The sequence below is a fragment of the Nycticebus coucang genome, chromosome 18 (genome assembly GCF_027406575.1).
Source record: "Nycticebus coucang isolate mNycCou1 chromosome 18, mNycCou1.pri, whole genome shotgun sequence".
Taxonomy (NCBI): Eukaryota; Metazoa; Chordata; class Mammalia; order Primates; family Lorisidae; genus Nycticebus; species Nycticebus coucang.
The window spans coordinates 11,593,482-11,617,502 of NC_069797.1; the positions used below are offsets into that span (position 1 = coordinate 11,593,482).

The 24,021-nt window shown below is 42.3% G+C and overlaps 1 pseudogene; it reads right to left on the bottom strand.

The window, feature by feature from the left end:
* Window positions 1–479: 479 nt before the first annotated feature.
* Window positions 480–3,305, bottom strand: LOC128571012 (grpE protein homolog 2, mitochondrial-like; annotated as a pseudogene).
* Between the last annotated feature and the right edge of the window lie 20,716 nt (window positions 3,306–24,021).

Consider the following 24,021-nt stretch of genomic DNA (forward strand, 5'->3'; position numbering starts at 1 on the left):
CATGGGAGTCTGAGAGAGATGAGTATGGGAAGATAGCTACAGGAAAAATAACAAAACTAAGAGGGGACATCTCGAAAATCTATGTGTATAAAAATCAACCCAAATCATTCATTTGTACATTATAGAGTAAAATACAAGATACTATGTAATTCCTGCTATATGGACCCTAGAAAGAAATATTTAGTAGAAAACACATAGTTAAAATAATTTTGGATTTGAAGTCAGCAGAGTACCAATTTGAAAATAATTTTCCTAAACGTATTCTGATAAACACCATAGCTAGGAACAATTGTCACATTGTTCAAATGCTCAACGGCAAGACTTCTGATGAGACCAAACAAGTCATAGTAAATTAACAAGATACCTTAAAAATAAAGCCAATATGACTAAATTCAAAACATCACACAAAGCACCTCATGTACAATATAAACCTAGTTTAATAAGTAAAAAAATACGGTGACTGCGCTCTGGCAGAACATTCAGTTCCTGATGAGGACCTGTCCAAAGTGTTCTTTAAGACTCCACTTCCACCGGACAAGTCCAAGGGTACAGCCATGAAGTTTATAGCTGTCTTATCTTACTAATGCCACAGTGCCAGGCTGCATCCCAACACCAGCTAGCATATGACAGATGAGTCCATTCTCATGAGGGTCATATGTGTCACCCTTGTGTGGTAGCTTGGCAAACACACTTTTCAGCTTTGCTTCTAAAAGCAACAACCCTCAGAAGACCTTCTCCAGAGTGGGCTGGTCTCCAGGCTCTGATTCTTTAGAAATGTATTCTGTAGTCTTTTCCAAGAGGTCTGCCACCTCCACCAAGTCCTTACAGAAACACTGGATTCCAGATATCTTGGTGTGTTCCACACATCTCTTGGTTCACCTCTTTATATAGATCTCTGGTATCTCATCATTAAACCTTGGACTTCCTTCTCCAGTTTAACCACTTTTATCCTTAAGGCTTATTGGGCAAGAGAGGGACCAAGTTCATCAGGGAGTCTTCAGAACTGCAGGGCTCACCGGCAGTTCTCTGAGTGCAGTGCTGAATGGACGCAGCCTTCCCCTGCTCTCCCACACTAAAGCAGGAGCTATCCCTGCCGCCAGGCTGCCCACTTGCAAACAGCTTCTCTTCCACCTCTGGCTATCCAGGGATGAAAAACAGAGGCCAAGGCCAGGTCACCAATTAAGGGGGCTTTATATCATTGAGTCTTCTCACCAATCTCTTAGCTTTTCCCCTTTTTCTGTTTTCCCCTCAAATTAAAAGACCTTCATTGTCTTTTGTGATTATAATAATATTTTCATGTCATAAAAAATGCAAACAAGCAAGCAGAAAAAATTTAAAAAGACATTTGCCATATCCTACATGGAAAGCTAATCACTAGGCATTTTTCAGTCCGCCATTGCCATCTAACATGTTATGTTAAATGTCTAGAAGTAGCTTGTTTGGTCAAAGTGCATATATTTTTAAACTTTTGTTCCCCTAAAATTTTTTATAAATTTACATTCTCATCTGTGCTTCATCATGGCACCAGGCACTATCCACTTTCTAACTTGGATGAGTGAGCCATGTTTCAAATTACTCGTCTGATTAGGCTGCCTGTAGCTACCCTGGCCCCTTGTTGGTTGACTTTCATCTCCATTCATTCCCTGTATAAATATTGATTGAGATCTGACGCTACAGCAGGGAGTGGCAAAGCACCTCGTAAGGCGACCACAGCAGAACAACCTGTACACATGAAGTTTTTAGCGAAGTCCGGCTTTAGTACCCAATAAACTCTACTACATAAGTTACATATTTATAAGTAAATATATAATAAGTATTCTTTAAATATATGAATAGTATTATCATGTATGACATTCATTAGACATGAATTTTTAGCTGTAGGACCTTAGAAGTCATTTATCTGCCATCCTCAGTTTCCTCATCTATAAATGGGCTAATGACACCTGCCTCTGACTCTAAGAGGATGGTGTGGAACCATGTATATACGGCCATAAACCAAAGCCATGGTGAGGTTGACCCAGCCCCGACACAGGCCCCTGTGGCAGCCTCTTCCACCTCACAGCACTCAGACAAAGGGGGGCTTTAAGTCTTTTGCTGACTTTCACTCTCTCTGTGTGTTCTCCTCGGGGCTACTGGTGATACTGTGCTGAGTCACAATAGGACCCATCCCCCAGGAATTTGCTTTTTTTTTTCATTTTCATAACTGGAAAGTGCAGGGTTGAGCATTGATGGTCCCCCTGTAAGGTACACCCAACACAACAGTAGTGGGTCCCACCCTGCTGAACACACTTCCCAACCCCTACTTCACTGGCTCAGCCCCCTTAAATTCCCCCTTAAACTTTGAGGGAGGAGCACCTGAGGGCATCTTGCCATCCCAGCAACCCCCTCCTCCATCTGACCTGCCCTCCCTCCCCAAGCTCCTATGCCATGTCTTAGGCACCTGCTCCTTCTCCCTTGCTGGAAGACACTCCCAGGGAAGCCTAAGGACTGTGGCCTGGTGGGGCCTCCAGGGAGTAAAGCTGGTGCATGTCCTTCTGGAGCTTCCACCACTCACTCATATTTTGTATTTGCTTGACACTGTAACAGTCAGAAAGAAGATTTTCCCCATTCACATTCTCTCATAAGCATTTGTATTAATCAACTCTTCTCAAACCAGCTTAATATAAAAGGTAAGGATAGGGCTGAGATGAAGGAAGCTGGTTGATTTCCTTTGTTTTTTCTTCTCTGTTTCTTTGTTTTTGTCATTTTGTTTTTGTTTTTTTGAGACAGGGTCTTGCTTTGTCACCCAGGCTAGAGTGTAGTGGTATCATCTTAGCTTACTAAAACCTCGAACTCCTGGGCTCAAGCAATCCTCCTGTCCCAGCACCTCAAAGTGCTAGGACTACGGGTGTGAGCCAGTGCACCCAGCCTGATTGATTGCTATAGCTAAAAAGCCCAAGGTAAAGCTTCTGGTATGGGTAGATCCAGGCCCCAGCTATCCCCAAGGTTTTGTCTTTCTTTATCTCAACATTCTTTCAGCTTTCTTCTTCTCTCGTGGTTTTACATGTATTCTCAGGCAAGCTCTATCCTTGGCAACAGGGCCAGCAGCACTTGGAGGCCCATATGGTATTGTCATCTCAGTAAAAAAGAGGTCCTGCCTTATTCAGGGTCCTTTTCAATTTCTAATGGAGGACTCTGATGTCACACACTCTGACACCCTGAGGTCTCACGCATACATGCAGATGCAACACGCTCCAATGTCCCCATGTGGACGGCACACCTGTATAAATTACATACACACTCGGACATTGCACATCCACTACCATCTCCCGCTCACACAGATAGAACTCAGTATTCACATACGTGTCTCAGATATGCTTGAATCTCTCTCATTTAAGTGTTACAGTTGTGCAAATGTTAAGTTGTGTACAGCCCTCAGAAGGCTGATCACGCAGATATGGTCTATATGCCACTTTATCAGGAACACACGAACTCTTACCTAACGTATCACTTCTTACCTAAACAATGTGACTCTGTAATATATCACTCAAAGTCTGCCAGAACAGAATCAGTCAAAAGATGCAGAGTAGGGGAAAATATTGACATAAATACATTTGACAAGAGACATTTAGCCAGAATATATAAAGAAGTCTTAAAATTCAATAATAAGGTTCCATTCATACCAACCAGATTGGGCATAATAGCAATTAAAAAACAGAAAATAACAAGTGTTGGTGAAGATGTGGAGAAATTGGAACCCTTGAACATTGCTGAAAGGGATGTAAAATAGTGCAGCTATTATGAGAAACTGTGTTGGTTTCTTAAAAAGAAAACTTGAAACAGGCGTGGTGGCTCACCTCTGCAATCCCAGCACTCTGGGATGCTGAGGCTAGAAAATTGCTTGAGCTCAGGAGTTTGAGACAAATCTGGACAACAGCAAGACCCTGTCTCCACAAAACAGAAAAAATTAGCCAGGTGTAGTGGCACACACTTGTAGTCCTAGCTACTAAGGAGGCTGAGGGAAGAGGTTTGCTTCAGCCCAAGAGTTAGAGTTTGCTATCAGCTGTGATAATGCCACTGTATTCTGTCTCAAAACAAAACAACATAAAAGTTAAAAATTCAGTTGTCAGGCTCAATGCCCATGGCACCGAGGTTGGCAGTTTGAACCTGGCCTGGGCCAGCTAAACAACAATGACAACTGCAACAACAACAAAAACAACAAAATTAAGTTGTCATAGACTCAACAATTCTGATCCTAGGTACATACCCTCCCAAAATTGAAAACAGATGTTTAAACAAATACTTGTGCAAGAATATTCACAACATCATTATTCACAATAGCCAAAAGACAAGAATACTACAAATATCCATCAGCAGATAAATACATAAACAAATTGTAGCATATTCATACAAAAGAATGTTATTCATTCATAAATAGGAATAAAATACCTATCCATGCTACATCATGGATGAACCTCAGAAACGCGATGCTGAGTGGAGAAGCCAGTCACAAAAGACCACATATTATATTATATGATTTCAGTTATATGAAGTTTCCAAAACAGGCACATCCATAGAAACAGAGAGCAGAGAGGAGGCTGCCAGGGGCTGTAGAGAGGGAGAACACAGAGGGACTGCTAATGGTTCTGGAGTTGGGGAGGTGGGTGATAAAAATGGCTTGACACTAGGGAGAAGTGATGGTTACACAACTTTGCCAATACACTAAATGTCACAGAAGGGTATGCTTTAAAAGGCATAATGATTAAATGTATGTTATTTGAATTGCACCTAAAAAGTCAATAGTAAGAAAGCAAATAGTCCAATTTTCAAAACAGGCAAAAGACTTAAATGGAGGTTTAACAAAGAAGATATATGAATGACAAAAAAAGAAAAGTGTGTGAAAAGATGCTCAATATCACTGGTCTTCAAGGAAATGTATATTAAAGCCACATGATATACCACTAAACTAATTTTTTGAACAATATTGTATTGTGAAGGTGTGTAGAAACAGGAACTCTCTTACCCTGCTGATGGGAATCTAAAATGGTATATCACCTTGGAAAGCAGCCAGGAAGTTTCTTTTTTTAATATATATTTTTTTGAGATAGAGTCTCACTTTGTCACCCTCAATAGAGTGCCTTGGCATCATAGCTCACAGCAACCTTGAACTCTTGGGCTCAAACAATCCTCTTGCCTTAGCCTCTCGAGTAGCTGGGACTACAGACATAAGCGAACTCTCTGGCTTAGAAGTCTCTTAAAAATTTAAACACACCGGGCGGCGCCTGTGGCTCAGTGAGTAGGGCGCCAGCCCCATATGCCGAGGGTGGTGGGTTCAAACCCAGCCCCGGCCAAACTGCAACAAAAAAATAGCCGGGCGTTGTGGCGGGCGCCTGTAGTCCCAGCTGCTCGGGAGGCTGAAGCAAGAGAATCACGTAAGCCCAAGAGTTAGAGGTTGCTGTGAGCCGTGTGACGCCACGGCACTCTACCCGAGGGCGGTACGGTGAGACTCTGTCTCTACAAAAAATAAAATAAAAAAAAAAAATTTAAACACACCACAAAACCTAGCAATCGCTCCCCTAGGTGTTTACAAAAGAGAAATGGAAACAAATGTCCATTAAAAATGTTGTAGGAGGAGGTGGAGCAAGATGGCGGCCGAGTAACAGCTTCCTTACATCTGGGCACCGTGAGTCTGGGGAGATAGGACTCCAGGCATCTCTGGCTGGTGGGATCTGCCTATCATGACTCCTATGAGGATACAGGGAGTCAGCGAGAGACTTCTGGACCCCAAGAGGAGGACTAAAACAGTGGAAAAACGGCAAGTGGTCGCGTGTGTTCAATCCGTCTAAACCCACCCACAACTGTAAGTTCAGTAGCAGCGAGACTGCAAACCAGAAAGGCCTTACGTGTGAACTGTTTTGGTGTCCTTGGACTTGGCACTGAGTGGAACTGCCTTGGGGAGGGCCTGAGCGGGAGTGCGGAGAACTTTGGCCGTTGTCTAGGGCCCCAGTCTGAGCCGCTGAGCCAGACGGAGCTAATAGTGTTTGGCGGTGGATAACACGGAACCATTGTCAGTGATCTGCCCCGGCAAGCTCCGCCCTCAGGGTCCCAGAGCTAGAAACGGGTGGGAGCTGGTAACCCAGCAACCAAGAAGCCTAAAGGTGGGGTCTGAGCTGCCTTGCAGCCCTAACCCTCAGGGGCAGAGTGAGACCGGTTTTGGCACACTGAGTAAGTGGATAGCCACCTCAGCAGTGATTCCAGCGAGAAAGCTGGGAAAGCTTCTGCTCAGCAAGTTTACAAGATCAAAGTGCCTTTTAAGTGGGCTGAAGAGAGATTTAGGGTGTCTACCTGCTAGGGTTTGAGAAATCAGCAGCCTCCAGTCATATCAGAACTGTGATTAACATCTCATACCCCAGAAGACCATGTGTTGCCCAGAGAATATTCAATAACATATACAAACTGCTTTGTTTTTGGTTGTGTATTTTTTCTTTTTTTTTTGTTTGGTTGTTTTTTTTTGTTTATTTTGACATTGTTGATGTTCTTTTGTTTTTTAATTTCAATCTTTTCCATACAGATCTTTTTTCTTTCTCAATTTTTCTAATTATAATTTCCCATTGCTGCCTTTTTTAATAACTAGAACTTCATTTTTGCTAGTGTTTCTACTGCTATCATTTGGTTTTCCACCCAATTTTATCCCGTAAAGTTTTCTGTTTGCTTGTTTTGGTTTGATTTATAGCATTTTTGTCTTTCCTTTCTACTTGGTGGAGGTGGGGTACTGTGTCTGATCAGGTTAGCAAAGAGCTGCTGACCTCAAGGGAACCACGCAACTGGGCACCCCCAGAAGGTGGGGTTTTTTTAAGGTTGTGTCAAAGTACCCTACTGTACACCTATATTGCCCTGTCTCCCTCTTTCTGTGCCTCTCTTCTTTTTGTCAATATTCCTTATACCCACCCCCTCTCCTTTCTCTATCTTTCTTTTTTTTCTTATCACTCGGTCCTCCTTTCTTTCATCCCTTTTTTGATCTTCAACCTTCTCACCCTTCTGGTCCTGTAACCCTTAGTCCACAGGCACAAGAACTTAAAGAGCAAGAGGAAGTGAAAGGAAAATTAGGGCAAGGAAACAGATAAAAGAAATCACTCATGAGGAAGAATCAGCAGAAAACTCCAGGCAACATGAAGAACCAGTCTAGAACAACCCCACCAAGGGACCATGAGGTAGCTACTGCAGATGATTCCACCGGTAAAGAAATGTTAGGAATGACAGAAAAGGAATTTAGAATACACATGGTGAAAACAATGAAAGAAATGATGGAAACAATGAAGGAAATTGCTAATAAACTGGAAAATAACCAAAAGGAAATCCAAAAACAGAATCAAATAAGAGATGAACGATATGAAGAATATAAAAAGGATATAGCAGAGCTGAAGGAACTGAAACAGTCAATTAGGGAACTTAAAGATGCAATGGAAAATATCAGCAACAGGTTAGACCATGCAGAAGAAAGAATTTCAGAGGTAGAAGACAAAGTTCTTGAGATAACTCAGATAGTAAAAGAGGCAGAAAAGAAGAGAGAGAAAGCAGAACGTTCGCTCTCAGAATTATGGGACTTTATGAAGCGTTCCAACATATGAGTTATAGGAATCCCAGAAGGGGAAGAAGAATGCCCCAGAGGAATGGAAGCCATACTAGAGAATATTATAAAAGAAAATTTCCCAAACATCACCAAAGATTCTGACACACTGCTTTCAGAGGGCTATCGGAACCCAGGTCGCCTCAACTCTAACCGAGCTTCTCCAAGACACATTGTGATGAACCTGTCCAAAGTCAAGACAAAAGAAAAGATTCTGCAAGCTGCCAGGAGTAAGCGCCAGTTGACTGGCGGCAAATCCATCAGAGTGACCACAGACTTCTCTAATGAAACTTTCCAAGCAAGAAGACAATGGTCATCTACCTTTAATCTACTTAAACAGAAAAATTTTCAGCCCAGAGTTCTGTACCCTGCTAAGCTAAGCTTAAAAATTGATGGAGAAATCAAATCATTTACGGGTATACAAACATTGAGGAAATTCGCCACAACAAGACCAGCCCTACAGGAAATACTTCAACCTGTTCTGCACACTGACCACCATAATGGATCAGCAGCAAAGTAAGAACTCAGAAATCAAAGGACAGAACCTAACCTCCACACTGATGCAAAAGATAAAACTAAGCAATGGACTCTCACCAAATAAGATGAATAGAATACTACCACACTTATCAATTATCTCAATAAATGTTAATGGCTTGAATTCCTCACTGAAGAGACATAGATAGGTTGACTGGATTAAAAAACACAAGCCATCCATTTGCTGTCTGCAAGAAACACACCTGGCTTCAAAAGACAAATTAAAGCTCCGAGTCAAGGGTTGGAAGACAATTTTTCAGGCAAATGGAATTCAGAAGAAAAGAGGAGTTGCAATCTTATTTTCAGATACATGTGGATTTAAAGCAACTAAAGTCAAAAAAGACAAAGATGGTCACTTTATATTGGTCAAGGGAAAAATTCAACAAGAAGACATTTCAATTCTAAATATCTATGCACCCAATTTAAATGCTCCCAGATTCTTGAAACAGACCTTACTCAGTCTGAGCAATATGATATCTGATAATACCATAATAATAGGGGACCTTAACACTCCTCTTACAGAGATGGACAGATCCTCTAAACAGAAATTAAACAAGGATATAAGAGACTTAAATGAGACCCTAGAACAACTGTGCTTGATATACGCATATAGAACACTTCATCCCAAAGATAAAGAATATACATTCTTCTCATCAACCCATGGAACATTCTCCAAAATTGATCATATCCTGGGACACAAAACAAATATCAACAGAATCAAAAGAATTGAAATTTTACCTTGTATCTTCTCAGACCATAAGGCACTAAAGGTGGAACTCAACTCTAACAAAAATGCTCAACCCCACCCAAAGGCATGGAAATTAAACAATCTTCTGTTGAATAACAGATGGGTGCAGGAAGAAATAAAACAGGAAATCATTAATTTCCTTGAGCATAACAACAATGAAGACAAAAGCTACCAAAACCTGTGGGATATGCAAAAGCAGTTTTGAGAGGAAAATTCATTGCTTTAGATGCCTACATTCGAAAAACAGAAAGAGAGCGCATCAACAATCTCACAAGCCATCTTATGGAATTGGAAAAAGAAGAACAATCTAAGCCTAAACTCAGTAGAAGAAAAGAAATATCCAAAATCAAATCAGAGATCAATGAAATTGAAAACAAAAGAATCATTCAGAAAATTTATGAAACAAGGAGTTGGTTTTTTGAAAAAATAAATAAAATAGATAAACCATTGGCCAGACTAACGAGAAATAGAAAAGTAAAATCTCTAGTAACCTCAATCAGAAACGATAAAGGGGAAATAAGAACTGATCCCACGGAGATACAAGAGATCATCTCTGAATACTACCAGAAACTCTATGCCCAGAAATTTAACAATGTGAAGGAAATGGATTAATATTTGGAATCACACCCTCTCCCTAGACTTAGCCAGGAAGAAATAGACCTCCTGAACAGACCAATTTCAAGCACTGAGATCAAAGAAACAATAAAAAATCTTCCAACCAAAAAATGCCCTGGTCCAGATGGCTTCACTCCAGAATTCTATCAAACCTTCAAGGAAGAGCTTATTCCTGTACTGCAGAAATTATTCCAAAGAATTGAGGAAGAAGGAATCTTCCCCAACACATTCTATGAAGCAAACATCACCCTGATACCAAAACCAGGAAAAGACCCAAACAAAAAGGAGAATTTCAGACCAATCTCACTCATGAATATAGATGGAAAAATTCTCAACAAAATCCTAGCCAATAGATTACAGCTTATCATCAAAAAACTCATTCATCATGATCAAGTAGGCTTCATCCCAGGGATGCAAGGCTGGTTTAACATACGCAAGTCCATAAACGTTATCCACCATATTAACAGAGGCAAAAATAAAGATCACATGATCCTCTCAAAAGATGCAGAAAAAGCATTTGGTAAAATCCAGCATCCTTTTCTAATTAGAACACTGAAGAGTATAGGCATAGGTGGCACATTTCTAAAACTGATTGAAGCTATCTATGACAAACCCACAGCCAATATTTTACTGAATGGAGTAAAACTGAAAGCTTTTCCTCTTAGAACTGGAACCAGACAAGGTTGTCCTCTGTCACCTTTACTATTCAACATAGTGCTGGAAGTTCTAGCCAATACAATTAGGCAAGACAAGGAAATAAAGGGAATCCAAATGGGAGCAGAGGAGGTCAAACTCTCCCTCTTTGCTGACGACATGATCTTATACTTAGAGAACCCCAAAGACTCAACCACAAGACTCCTAGAAGTCATCAAAAAATACAGTAATGTTTCAGGATATAAAATCAATGTCCACAAGTCAGTAGCCTTTGTATACACCAATAATGGTCAAGATGAGAAGCTAATTAAGGACACAACTCCCTTCACCATAGTTTCAAAGAAAATGAAATACCTAGGAATACACCTAACGAAGGAGGTGAAGGACCTCTATAAAGAAAACTATGAAATCCTCAGAAAGGAAATAGCAGAGGATATTAACAAATGGAAGAACATACCATGCTCATGGCTTGGAAGAATCAACATTGTTAAAATGTCTATACTTCCCAAAGCAATCTACCTATTCAATGCCATTCCTATCAAAGTACCTACATCGTACTTTCAAGATTTGGAAAAAATGATTCTGCGTTTTGTATGGAACCAGAAAAAACCCCATATAGCTAAGGCAGTTCTTAGTAATACAAATAAAGCTGGGGGCATCAGCATACCAGATTTTAGTCAGTACTACAAAGCCATAGTGCTCAAGACAGCATGGTACTGGCACAAAAACAGAGACATAGACACTTGGAATCGAATTGAAAACCAAGAAATGAAACTAACATCTTACAACCACCTAATCTTCGATAAACCAAACAAGAACATACCTTGGGGGAAAGACTCCCTATTCAATAAATGGTGTTTTGAGAACTGGATATCTACATGTGAAAGAATGAAACTGGACCCACACCTTTCCCCACTCACAAAAATTGATTCAAGATGGATAAAGGACTTAAATTTAAGGTATGAAACAATAAAAATCCTCCAAGAAAGCATAGGAAAAACACTGGAAGATATTGGCCTGGGGGAAGACTTCATGAAGAAGACTGCCATGGCAATTGCGACAACAACAAAAATAAACAAATGGGACTTCATTAAACTGAAAAGCTTCTGTACAGCTAAGGAGACAATAACCAAAGCAAAGAGACAACCTACACAATGGGAAAGGTTATTTTCATATTTTCAATCAGACAAAAGCTTGATAACTAGGATCTATAGAGAACTCAAATTAATCCACATGAAAAAAGCCAACAATCCCATATATCAATGGGCAAGAGACATGAATAGAACTTTCTCTAAAGATGACAGACGATTGGCTAACAAACACATGAAAAAATGTTCATCATCTCTATATATTAGAGAAATGCAAATCAAAACAACCCTGAGATATCATCTAACCCCAGGGAGAATGGCCCACATCACAAAATCTCAAAACTGCAGATGCTGGCGTGGATGTGGAGAGAAGGGAACACTTTTACACTGCTGGTGGGACTGCAAACTAGTACAACCTTTCTGGAATGAAGTATGGAGAAACCTCAAAGCACTGAAGCTAGACCTCCCATTTGATCCGGCAATCCCATTACTGGGCATCTACCCAGAAGGAAAGAAATCCTTTTATCATAAGGACACTTGTACTGGACTGTTTATTGCAGCTCAATTTACAATCGCCAAAATGTGGAAACAGCCTAAATGCCCACCAACCCAGGAATGGATTAACAAGCTGTGGTATATGTATACCATGGAATACTATTCAGCCATTAAAAAAAATGGAGACTTTACATCCTTCGTATTAACCTGGATGGACGTGGAAGACATTATTCTTAGTAATGCATCACAAGAATGGAGAAGCATGAATCCTATGTACTCAATCTTGATATGAGGACAATTAATGACAATTAAGGTTATGGGGGGGAAGCAGAAAGAGGGATGGAGGGAGGGGGGTGGGGCCTTAGTGTGTGTCACACTTTATGGGGGCAAGACATGATTGCAAGAGGGACTTTACCTAACAATTGCAATCAGTGTAACCTGGCTTATTGTACCCTCAATGAATCCCCAACAATAAAAAAAGAATAATAATAATAATAATAAAAATTTTGTAGGACACAATTATAAGAGGGAATTTACCTAATAAATGCTATCAGTGTAACCTAATTCTTTGTACTCTCAGGAAATCCGAAACAATAGAAAAGAAAATTCCCTTTAGGCCAGGAATTTGGGAACACCTGTGCAACATGGCCAGACCTTGTCTCTACAAAAAAAATAAATAAAAATTAATTCACTAGGTGTAAAAGCTTTGTACATAGCCACCAAAGATTGGAAACAACCCAAATGTCCCTCAGCTGGGTAATGGATAAACAAATTACAACGTATTAACAAAACAGAATCCTGCTCATGGATGCCTCTCAAAAGCCCTGAGAGAAAGAAGACAGGTGAGACAGACCACACGATGTGTGAGTCCCTCTAAATGGAATTCTAGAAAAGGGAAAACTTACCAACTGAGACACAAAAGTGGATCAGTGGTTGCCTGGTGCCCGCAAATGAACAGGAGGGAAATTTTCATGGATGGAAAGTTCTGTAGTCTCATAGAGCATGGTAGTGGCACTTGTAAAATGATCACATTTTTATATGTAAATTACAACTCTATAAAGTTTATTTTTGGAAAATCTTCCCACCTGAGGGACAGATGATCTGCCCTGCATGTGACCCCAAAGGACCGTCTGGACTGTCTGGACTGTCATCCTTACCTCCCAGCCCATCCCTGTACTGCCCTCATGTGTGCTCCTTCCACCCAGCCTTGGGCTCTCAGCTGCCCTTCTTGCTCCCTCACAGCAGCATGGCTCTAGGAATTCCTCACATGCTTCCCTGGCATGTGCCCTTCCCTTCTCTTCTGGCATTTAGAGGTAGAACCTACTGCCCAGGACACTGGTGAAGTCTGGGGGAATCAATTCAGTTTATCTCAGCTGGGCAAACGTTGGAAGGTGAAGGACTCAGAGCTGGGGGTGTGGATAGACAGCACAGTGAACACCCCTTCAGTCCACTGTCCTGGAAGAGGCTGAGGGCAGGAACGAAGTCTGGGAGGAGAGTGTGGGGACAGCTATGGGTCTGGAGGAAGCTGAGGAGACAGACACAGGTCCAGGCTTGGGGATCAGGATGGCCACAACAGGGGGGTCTGCTGGTCAGCCTTTGCATGTATGTGCTGATGAGGCAAGCACAGGACTTTGAGAAGAACATGAAGATGGTCTATGAGGAGACAGCTATACTTAACAGAAAACAAAATAACAGTGGCAGAATGTTATTTCTCCCTCATATATGGCAACTCCACAAAGTCTCAGGGACCTAAACTCCTATTAGCTTGCCACTCTACCATCTCTAACTATTAGGCCCCATCTTCATGATTCAAAACAACACTTAAGCTCCAACTATTACACATCTGCATCCCAGGCCAGCAACTGGAGGATAAGAGACATCCTGGAAGTCCCACACTTCCACTGAACATCTCACCTGAACATCTCAAAATCTGGTCACATGGCCACACTCAGCAGCAGAGGTGGCTGGGAAACCAAGTTTTTGCTGAGTTAATTGCCATCACCATATTGGCAGCAGTAGTTCTTAAACATGAGCAGGTAAGACTGTAATCAACTGGAGAGCTTATTGAAATCCAGAGTACCAGGGCCAACACCAGTGTTTTTGATTCAGTAGGACTGGAGTAGAATCTGAGAGTCTGGATTTCTAACAAGTTCCCAGGGAGTCTCCTGCTGCAGCCCAGGGCTCACATCTTGAGAACCTCAGTCTAGCAGCTCTGTTTCTAAGGATGAAGAACAGTTGGGATGTTGGGGAGCTACCACCATTCCCACCATAGACAGGGAGGGAACCGAACCAAGCCCCACAAAGGCCTGCAAGTAGCCCTCATTGACTAAAGTCTGCCTTACTTTGCTTTAAGAAGTGTTAGAATGAATTTTTTTACACAATTTTTTTTTCTGTTTAATCTTTCTTACTAAAAACAAAAACAAAAAAAACAACTAAACAAAAAACCCGCTTTTTATAAAACAAGATTACAGTTTACTATGAAGTTAATTATAGTAATTAGCTATAGTGTTATATATATATAGTAATTAGCTTAGCCAAATTGACGATTAAAAGATTTTCCAAGGCAAAAATCTTATTCTTTGACAGAGAAAAGACTCAGTTTCCCTAACAATCATAGACAGTTGAAGTATTACATCTCACAGATGACTCAGACATTTCATGATTATCATCCTAGTTTAACGAAACATGACTTTAAGGCTTTAAGTTACTGAAAAGCATTCTGAAATCACAACATAGGTGTTAACGGATGAAGAGGGTAGGCTGCCTGTCACTGTCTAGTCAATGTGCAGAGATGGGGTTTTAGGTCTAAACAAGCTTTATTTTTAAAAAGCCAGTGATTCTGGAGAACAGTGAGAGCAGCCTTTCAATTCTGTTCTGCCTCAGTCACAGTTCCAATAAATTTTACAATAGAAACCAATCTAGAAAATGTTAACTTTTTCGGATAGTAAATCACATAAAAAGTAGTCTCTATTCTAACATATCAAATGTTTCAACAACAGAAAAGTGATTTTCATTTTAACAAAATATCTAAGAGAATCATCAGAGAAAACACTGTATTATCTAAGTAACTCTACCAACATCACAACACCAGAGTCTCCTGAGATAAACAACCTCACAATCAGAGTGAAACCTTAACCAGATAATCATGGGGGAGGGTGCATGGGGAGGAATGTGCACTCAGCAGACTACATTCACTGCACTGCTTCAGCTTAGCTTCCCAGACTCCATCTCCATCCTTACTCCATAAGGTAGTAGTTGACTCAGTCAAGTCACAATATGTATGACAGCAAATAAACTTTAGCTATGTAGAGCAATAGCTAAAGTTTATTTGCTGCCTTGGTGTAGGAGGGCTAAGACCCAAGAAGCATCAGCCCTGAAGAGCAAGAGTGCTTATCTTTTAAAGATTTTAGGTAGGATAAAAAGGGGAGAGTGTTACTTTGGTGCTCTAGTGACCATTGCCAGGTACGGTTCCAACCGGCTACCCACTGAGACTGTTCTGTTCATTTAGCTCTTCTGGAGCCATTGCATTTGCTAGTTCCTAGCTCCTTCTTTTTTTTTTTTTTTTTTTCCTAGCTCCTTCTGACAGGGTCCCAGAAGGGGGTGGTTTCAGCAGAGGTCACTGAAAAGCCACAATGGAGTGCCTTATGCTCAAAATGAAGTGGCCCACGCTTGCTCTGTTTTTGGAGTTCCTCTGACCTACCCACCACATCTTGTAGGCTGCTTTTCTGGCTTTATTTCCCTACACTTATTTTATAATTTCATATCTATGCAACAGTTTTTAAATGGAAATAATTAGTATAACTTACTGCATTTGTCCAGGGATCAAACTCATTCAGTTGAGTGATAAGTTTAAAGTTACAATGGAGGCTCAGCACCCATAGCTCAGTGGTTAGGGCAGCGGCCACATTCCCCTGGGGCTGAAGGGTTCAAATCCAGCCCCAGCCTGCTAAACAACAATGACAACTGCAACAACAAAAACAACAAAATAGCCAGGCATTGTGGTGGGCACCTGTAGTCCCAGCTACTTGGGAGGCTGAGGCAAGAGAATCACTTAAGCCCAAGAGTTTGAGGTTGCTGTGAGCTGTGATGCCACAGCACTCCACCAAGGGTGACAAAGTGAAACTCTGTCTCAAATAATAGTAATAATAATAATAATGTTACACTGGGAGCACCATGTAGCATAGTTAACAAAAGACAACAAGGGCACACTAAATACAATAACAAACAAAGATGTCTGAGAATGATATACTTCTCATTCTGATGACTAAAGTTCTTAACCATTGTCTCTGCACAGCTACAAAGTACACTGGTTGGGCTCAGGTTCACTGGTTTCTCAGGGGGCCAAGACTTGATGCAGGAGTGAATCAATCTTGACAATTTGACAGCATAGAAGTTGTGAGAAGTATATCCCAGGGCCAATCCACTTTCCCTCAAATTTTTTGTCAGGTTTTTCCCTCCAACTCCTGAGGAAAACCTGGTTACTGGCTGGGACATGCAGGTTTCACAAAGCAGGTCAAGGGGCCTCTTGTTAAGCAACTCAGAGTGCAGCATAGGGCAGCTGAGGAGGTGGTGGGACTCGCCATGACAAAGATCAAAAGTTACCCCCTGGAGGCCTTGAAGAGGCAGGAGGGCCATCTGGGTTGCGAGTCCAGGTCCAGCTGAGTAAGTTTCTTGATCCAGATGGCCCATTACTGGTATGCAGGACCTGGGAGATCTCTTAGAGAACAGCATCAAGAAGGTGGTGGCCAGTGTGTGCCTCGAAAGAACTTCTCTACAACCTCCAGGATGCCATGGCGTTCTCCATCAACAAGGTGAATCTCTGAGCCACTGGATACCACTGTTAAAGGTTGGGCTGCTTGCTGTCGGGAGGCAGCCCACACACAACCCATGAGAGTCCCCAGGGCTCGTCGGTGATGAGGGAATGAAGAAAATAAAGACAACAGAGATAGAGTAGAATTTACAGAGTGGGCCTGGGGAAGTGACGCTCTTTATGCGAGAGACAGCAATGGCTGAATTTTTTTTTTTTTTTTTTTTTTTAAGAGACAGAGGTCTTGCTCTCTGCCCAGGCTAGAGGCAGTGGTGACATCATGGCTCAGAGCAACCTCAAACTCCAGGGTTCAAGTGATCTTCCTGCTTCAACCTCCCAAGTAGCTGGGACTACAGGTATGTGCCAATATGTCTGGCTACATTTTTTAATTTTTTGTAGAGATGTTTTATGTTTTGTAAAGAAGTTTTATGTTGCCAAGGCAGGGCATGCACTCTTGGCTTCAAACAATCCTCCCACCTCAACCTCCAAAAGTGCTAGGATTACAGGTGTGAGTCATCATGACTTGCTTTTTTTTTTTTTAACATGTGCATTGGCCAGGGAAGTCCATTTTGTGCTGCTATAACAGAACACCACAGAGTGGGCAACTTATTTCCTCCTTTATTTAGTTTTTCAGACAGAATCTCACTCTGTTTCCTTGGACTACAGTGCCATGGTATCAGCCTAACTCACAGCAACCTCAACTCCTAGCTCAGCCTCCCAAATAGCTGGGACTACAGGTGCCCACCACAACACCTGGCTAGTTTTTTTTCTATTTTTAGTAGAGACAGGGGACAGGGTCTTGCTCTTGCTCAGGCTGGTCTCAAACTCCTAAGCTCAAGAGATCCTCAGACTGGCAATTTACAATGAAGAGAAATGTGTGATCTCAGGCAGCACCTGTGGCTCAGTGGGTAGGACACCAGCCCCATATACAGAGGGTAGAGGGTTCGAACCCGGCCCCGGCCAAACAGCAAAAAAAAAAAAAAAAAAAAAAAAAAATAGCCGGGCATTGTGGTGGGTGCCTGTAGTCCCAGCTGAGGCAAGAGAATTGCCTAAGCCCAGGAGTTTGAGGTTGCTGTGAGCTGTGACGCCACGGCACTCTACCAAGGGCAATAAAATGAGATTCTGTCTCTACAGAAAAGAAAAAGAAAAAAGAAATGTGTGGTCTCATGGCTCTGGGCTTGCATGCAGTATGAGCCTGCTGGCTGGCAGAAGGGCAGCAAGTGGGTGAGAGAGAACAAGAGGAGGCCTAACTCATTCTTTTATCAGTAGCCCCTTCCTGCAATAATGGCATTAGTTTACCCATGCAGCAGAGGCTTCATGGCCAAATTACCTCTTAAAGTTCCCACCTCTTAATACTGTCACATTGGGGATCAAGTTTTCAACACATGAACTTTGGGGGACACATTTAAGCCATAGCACATGGCCAGGCCTAATGTTAATAGAGCAGGCAGGGCTGAAAGTGGTGGTGCAGGCTGTAGTAGCAATACAGTCCCCACACTGTCCTCTGAGAGGGGACCCAGGGGCAGCCATCAGTGAAGTGAACCCCACCCAAGACAGCCTTCTTATCCATTGTTCTTGGGGTGACCACATAGAGTGACAGGGACAGGAAGTCGCTCGCCTGAAGGACGGAGTCAGGCAGTATTGGAGCCAGGATCTACTCCTTCTCTTTAACTCACCTTTCCTTCTTTATCAGTTCCTGGTTTGATAAGGTCAGTTCTGATTTACATACTCCTCAAGACATGTGGAAGGTCACCTAACTTAGCTGGGGGGCCAGGGAAGGGTGAGTCATAGACTTTCCCTCTGGACAGGCTGTTTGTATGAGATGAAGATCATTTGCCTCAGATTCAAAAGTCACGTCAGGCTGGGCCCACTGGCTCACACCTGTAATCCCAACATTTTGGGAGACCAAGGGGAGAGGATTGCTTGGGTGAGTGGGAGGAGTCCGAGACCAGACAGGACAACACAGAAAAACTGATCTCCACAAAAAATGAAAAAAATTAGCCGGGCATGGTGGCAGGTGCCTGTAGTCCCAGATACTCAGGATGCTAAAGGAGAAGGATTGTTTGAGCCCAGGAACCCAACTGTTCAAGGCTATAGTGAGATAAGATCACACCATTGCACTTCAGCCCAGTGAGTGACAGAGTGAGACCCTGTCTCTAAAAAAATTTTTTAAAGGCACATCGAATGTCAAAAAAGGAAAGTTTTATTTAAAGATACAATTTGCTTCTATTAGTAATTCATGAATTGGTGAATTGGGCAGTGTCTCATCTATGAAATAGAAAAGGTGCTCCCAGGAGCTGAGCAGAGGAGAGGAGCTTCCCAGATGAAAAGCAGATGCAGAGAATATAAACACGAGCGGATGGTTTTCAAGAGACTCTCCTTACAGGGTTAAAACAGAGCAGACTTCTTTACTGCATGAGCACCTTCTATTGCTTCAAATATCCCAATTTTAAGGGAAGTGTCCCATTTTAAAATTCAGTTTAAATTTTAATTCTGGGTTGGTCTGCTCTCTTGGGACCTAATGCAGGCACTTAGTCCAAACCAATGGCTTCCCATAAAATTCATGTAAAATTTTAGCCATGACTCTTGATTATTTTGTTTTTAAAAAATCATTTTACCATGTCAGTCATCTGCAAAGGGACCTATAATGGCCACAGGTATAAAAAAAATGGGATAGGTGGCACCTATGGCTCAAAGGGGTAGGGCGCCGGCCCCATATGCTGGAGGTGGTGGGTTCAAACCCAGTCCCAGCCAAAAACTGCAAAAAAAAAAAAAAAAAAAGGAATAAATACAGGCACGAGGAAAGGGTACAGAGAAGAGAATAGCAGTGACCATGGCAGTTACTCCTGTGATGTGCTCTCCCCCCTGTCCCTCCTATGGCCGCTGGGAGCAACAAACAACGCCTAGTTCAACAATCCCAGTTTCCTTGCAGTGAAGTTGGGGCCGTGTGCTCTGGCCTGTGAAATGTGAGTAGAACTGACTTGCACCACTTTGAGGCTTGGCTCTTAAAAATCTCCCATGCTCAATCTTCTACTGGATTCTTATTTTTAAACACCAGCTCTAAAGGACATTTTGGAGATAGTTGAGGAAACTTGGAAATGGACTAGAGATTAGATGATAGTATAAAATTTTAAAATTTTCTTTTGTGCTATAATTTTTTTTGGTTGCATGAGATGTTTCTTATTTTTAGGAGATGCAGTAAGATGTATTAAAACCCACTTCTATGGTCTTGCAGCAATCTTTTGCCTAGAAGTAAAAGGTTACTGCCCAGGAGTAGGTTTGGGATTAGGACTGAAATTCAAACTCACAAAAAAACAATAGTCTATCACTAATGCACTTAGCAAGGACTTGGGACAGGACATTTGGCAGTGCCTCTTGGAGAACCTGGACTCACACATAGCTTTTGACATCCTTGTTCACCACTCATGGAGCACATCCAAGTTGTGGGTAATATAAGCAAAGAGAAACCAGCTGGTCTGAAGTCCTCAGCTTATGCTCCCTGCTCATCAGTAGTGCTGTAGAGGTAAGTGGCTGGCCCTCATCCTTCTGTAGAAATTTACTCCATAAATTACACGTTACACCAGCACTAACCTTGAAAGCAGGCCAAGGGGCATTCTGGGGTCACTTTAACAGTACACAGTACTTTCTGCAGGAACACCATCTAAATTCAGAGCAAAAATCAAATCTTTAGACAGGAGGAGGAATTTACAGTCTGGCCACAAAAGCTTTCTTTCTAGTCATAATGTCTGTTTCTTCTTTTGAAATGGCTTAACCAAAAGCAAATAATACCAACAACTGTTGAATCCACAAGGTTTTGAGAAAGTGAATTGTTTATCAAATAATTCCAACATTTGCATATTTGAATTTTTTTCATTATAGGGCATTGAAAAAAATTGAGGAATTCACCTCTTGTTTTTATTTCCTATGAGGTTTACTAGTCAATTCATTCTTCTGGTTTAAATCCACCTGCCTTCAAATTATGATACAAATCCTACATGTTTCATGCAGCCTTGACCTCCTCATCACAGGACCCGTCTCTCCCTCCAATCCAACTGTTCATTGTGATGAAAGTACGTTCCATCACACTGTCTCTGGTAGCTTCCTTTAGTTGCAAGCCACAAACTGCCTTAAACCAAAAAGAAGACGAGAAGGAGGAAGAAGAGGAGGAGAAGGAGAAGTTTTAGCATATAACAAAACAGTCCTGCATTCAGTTTCAAGCAAGCATTGATCCCGAGCTCAGAGGACAGGAGCAGGCTCCCCTTTTTCTGCCTCTGTCCTTGGCTGTTCTTCCTCAGTGTTGCTTCCACTTATAGACAGGTCCCCAGGTGGTGCCAACAGCTTCAGGAGCTGTCTCCTTCCAGGAGGTGATGGTAGCCTTGTCCTAGCCTAAGTCCCAAGACTCACTGTTCCTGGACAGGCTTAGTCACACGTCCACCCTTGAACCAATCACTCACTCCAGGAATGCCAGCACTTACTGGCCTCTTCTGAGTCCCATGCTCCAGTAGGACAGAGCCGAGGGACAAAGGAGAGGGTTCTGGGTGTGGCTGGACTCTGGAGGGTGGGTTTCTGGGCAATTGTGGGACATAACAACCAGAGAGGGGAAAGTGACTTGGTTTGTGACCTGGTCCCAATCCACTTTTGGGTATGACTGGCTCTTGCTTGGTTCTAAGGCTGTTTTATAACCTAAGTCCCCAAAGTGAGGTTTTGGGCACTGAAAAGGCTTGGCTGATGGCGGGATTTAGTCTACTGAAAGCTTTAAAAACTTCTTTGTTCTGTAAGGACCAAGTTAACTCCATTTTGTTAAAACTAACTTCATCTTGTCCCTCAGCCTTCATTTTGTAGCTGCATACCAAAGGCGTTAGGCAACCTGCTCCCTCCCCCAACCCCCGTCCTTGCCCCATGATCCGTGCTCTTACACAACATCTGCTCTGAGCGATAACAGCACTCTCCAGACAGCCAAGGACAAATACTGCTCAGTCCCCCAAACCCCTATTAGCTCACCTCAGCAGCTCGCCTCACACCCCCTCCCTTTTTTTCCTTTCTGTACCCTTAAAACCTCCCTCCTTTTCGAGATTGGGGCTTCTCTGCTCTCCTGCTGCACCAGGACCAGGGGGCCCAGCTTGAGCTTGTAAATAAACAACCTCTTGCTTTTGCATCAGACTTGATCTCTGGGTGATTTATGTGGGGGATCCCACAATGCGGGCACAACAGTTCTCCTTTTCATTCAAACATTTTATTATATATTCAGAAATAAAACATGGGGGCCAGATGCAGTGGCTCACGCCTGTAATCACAGCACTGTGGGAGGCCAAGGCAGGCAGATCACCTGAACTCAGGAGTTAGAGACCAGCCTGAGCAAGAGCAAGATCCCATCTCTAAAAACCTAGCCGGGCATTTGGTGGGCACCTGTAGCCCCAACTACTCAGGAGGCTAAGGAAAAAGGATCACTTAAGCCTAAGAAGTTACTGTGAGCTGTGACACTGTGATGCCATGGCACTCTACTGGACGCAAGAAAGTGAGACTCTGTCTCAAAAAAAAAGAAAGAAAGAAAAGAAAAGAACAAAAGCATGGTGATTTTTTTTTCAACTTGAAAAAGCTTTTTTTATTTTCCTTCTTATTTCAAACATTCAAAAATACACAAATAATGCTTGCTAACTTTTTAAAAAATATTTCTTAAACTTATAAAATGAAGACAAGCACAAAAAGATAGCTAGTTGCCAACCTTGGTACCTGTTCTCCCCTTCTTAGATCCCCTGATTTTCAGCTGGTCAAAGTGGTCATCTGGAATAAAGACTATATCTCCCACTTTCCAGCTTCCCTTGCAACTCTGACAGCCACATGACTGGGCCTTGGCCAATCAGATGAAACTTAAGTGTCACATGACAGTTTCTAGGAAGTTTTCTCAAAAGACAGCTCATGGGTACTCTTTGTCCTTTCAATTTCTCATTCCTCCTGTTACTTAGAAATGGAATGTGGTGCTGAGTGCCCTCTTGAGCAGGAACACAAGGACAGAGCCACACCTAGAAACAGGGGAAAAGAAAGCAAGATCAATTTGAATTGTAGTTGTTTGTGGACTTACCATAGCAGCCCTGGACTGTCCACATTCAGATTTTCATGTGCAAAAGCTATATATTCTATCTTGTTTAAACCATTTGTACTAGTTTCCTTAGACTGCTATAACAAATTACCACAAAGTGGGTGGCTTTAAACAACAGACATTATTCTTTCATAGTCCTAGAGGCCAGAAGTCTGAAGTCAGTATCGCTGGATTGCAATTAAGGTGTTGACAGGGTTGTGCTGGGATGTGCCAGGTTGATCCAAGGGAGAGTCTGCTCCTTGCCTCCTACAGCTGTTGGTGGTGGCCAGCCTTCCTTGGCTTACAGCCCCATTGTTTCAATCTCTGCCTCCTTCATACCATCATCTCCTCTGTGTGTGTGTGAATCTCCCTCTCTCTCCCTCTTGTAAAGATTCGTATGATTGCATTTAGGGCCCACCCAGATAATCCGGGAATGTCAAGATCCTTCACTGAATTGCACTGCAAAGTCTTTTTTCTTGAAAACATTATGCTCGGGCGGCGCCTGTGGCTCAGTTGGTAGGAGGGCACCGGCCCCATATACTGAGGGTGGCGGGTTCAAACCCGGCCCCGGCCAAACTGCAACCAAAAAATAGCCGGGTGTTGTGGCGGGCGCCTGTAGTCCCAGCTACTCGGGAGGCTGAGGCAAGAGAATCGCTTAAGCCCAGGAGTTGGAGGTTGCTGTGAGCTGTGTGAGGCCACGGCACTCTACCGAGGGCCAGAAAGTGAGACTCTGTCTCTACAAAAAAAAAAAAAAAAAGAAAACATTATGCTCAGTGAAAGAAGACAAACACAAGGCTCGGCGCCCGTAGCACAGTGGTTATGGCACCAGCCACACACACTGAGGCTGGCGGGTTCCAACCCAGTCTGGGCCTGCTAAACAATAATGACGACTACAACAACAAAAATAGCCAGGTTGTGACGGGTACCTGTAGTCCCAGCTACTTATGGGGGTGGGGTGGGCTGAGGCAAGAGAGTCGCTTAAGTCCAAGAGTTTGAGGTTGCTGTGAGTGTGACACTACGGCACTCTATCAAGGGCAACATTGTGAGACTCTGTTTCAAAAAAAAAAAAGAAGAAGAAGACAAACACAAAAAGCCATATATTTTGTGATTTCATTTATACGAAATGTCCAAAATAGATAAGGTCATAGAGACAGAAAGGAGATCAGGAGTTGGGGGGTTGGGGGGAGTTGTGGCTGTTAACTTTTTTTAAGGAATTATTAAAATATTCTGAAATCAGACAGTGGTGATGGTTGCACAACCTTGTGAATATCTAAAAAAAAAAAAACACTGAATTATACACTTTAAGATAAGTTTTACGTGTAAATGATATCTCAGTTTTTTAAAGAATTCCTTGCCATGCCATGTGTAGAAATAGGCATGTACTTAGGTGCAATTAAC